The sequence below is a fragment of the Myotis brandtii genome, unplaced genomic scaffold (assembly GCF_000412655.1).
Source record: "Myotis brandtii unplaced genomic scaffold, ASM41265v1 scaffold64, whole genome shotgun sequence".
Classification (NCBI taxonomy): Eukaryota; Metazoa; Chordata; class Mammalia; order Chiroptera; family Vespertilionidae; genus Myotis; species Myotis brandtii.
In genome coordinates this window covers 466,126-467,550 of record NW_005370460.1, presented here as the reverse complement: position 1 = coordinate 467,550, position 1,425 = coordinate 466,126, and the positions used below count along the sequence as shown (strand labels likewise).

At 54.1% G+C, this 1,425-nt stretch overlaps 1 non-coding gene across 1 annotated transcript; it reads right to left on the bottom strand.

Annotated features, from left to right (window-relative positions):
• Window positions 1-1,352: 1,352 nt before the first annotated feature.
• Window positions 1,353-1,424, bottom strand: TRNAE-CUC. Its single transcript has one exon. It is a non-coding gene; the product is annotated as a tRNA-Glu (tRNA).
• Between the last annotated feature and the right edge of the window lies 1 nt (window position 1,425).

The following is a 1,425-nucleotide window of genomic DNA, read 5'->3' as shown; positions in this document are numbered from 1 at the left end:
GTTTTCAGGCTGGCGGGTGACTGAAGCTCCCAACCGCTCCTTTTTTTCTTTTTCTTTTTTATTCTGGGCCGGCTTTATCTCTCAGGCTCGGCTCCAGCTCTGAGACCTTGGTTTGTTTGGCTTCTATAATTGAAACACTGTTGCAACTCCAAGCTCGGGCTGGCTGACTGAAAGCAGGTTTCTGGGAATTGTTTAGCTTCTATATTTGCAACAATGTTTCTTAAACTGCAAGCTCAGAGGCCGGCAGCGGCAGGCGGGGAACCTTGGCTTCCTCCATCACTGGAGCAAGCAAGCCTCCTGTTCGCTTCAGTTGCGTGGCTGCCGGCCGCCATCTTGGCTGGCAGTTAATTTGCATATCTCGCTGATTAGCCAATGGGAAGGGTAGCGAAGTTACGGTTAATTACCATGTTTCTCTATTATTAGATAGGATTATAGAGATAGAGATAGAGGTAGAGGTAGAGGTAGGGGTAGAGATAGTGAAATATTTGGAAAGGTTAGCATTCACACAACACACAGGAAATCAGGGGTGGTCCACATTACATGGAGCAGTATGGGGACACAGGTGAAGACGCCAAAACTACATCTGTATGCTGGGCCACAGCCAGGGAGGGAACCTGCCACCACAGGAATGAAGACAGCAAAGAACCACTTTGCTGAAATGAACTCTCATGCTTGGAACCTAAACTCAACCCCATAGATTAGCCACACAGGCACCTGGACCGGCCTGGAGAGTGACAGACGCTGGGGAGCAGGGTGAGGTCAGCAGCAGGATGGAGCGGAAGCCCAGGGGGCACTGCCAGTTCTGTTCAAATAAACGGTCCTGTGAAGAGAAGTCCCTGTGATGGGCAAGAACTCCAGGTCCCGAGACCAGAGGCCCAACTAAAAGATTTGTCAAAACGCAGGGACACGAATGCCGTATTCCTGGACGTATCTCTGAGGTTCCAATTCCACTGGCTGAGAAGACCTCCCATGATTGATTGTAAGAAGAGCTGGAGAGCTCCATCTTGTGGAAAATAGAGCAGGTGGTGTGAGATAGCTCACTGCACCACAATACACCAGCCGGAGAAAATACATAAAAGCAATCAACTCGGAAAGCACGAAGCCGGCGGGGTGACCCACGGGAAGGTATAGATGCCGTTTCCACCGGGAGCCCCGCCCCGGGACCCCTCTGGGGCGGCGGGGGCTGTTGATGGCGAGGTTTGTCCCGGATGCTGGAGAGTCCGAGTCCTGCAGCGGCCGGCTACGTGCTCGGGGGCTACGGCTGGCAGACGGGCCGCCCTGGGCCCCCCTCGGGGTCGGGTCGTCGGCTAAAAGGTGGGTGGGATGCGGGCTCGAGGACTAAGAAGAAAAGCTTCCCTGACCGGGAATCGAACCCGGGCCGCGGCGGTGAGAGCGCCGAATCCTAACCACTAGACCACCAGGGAG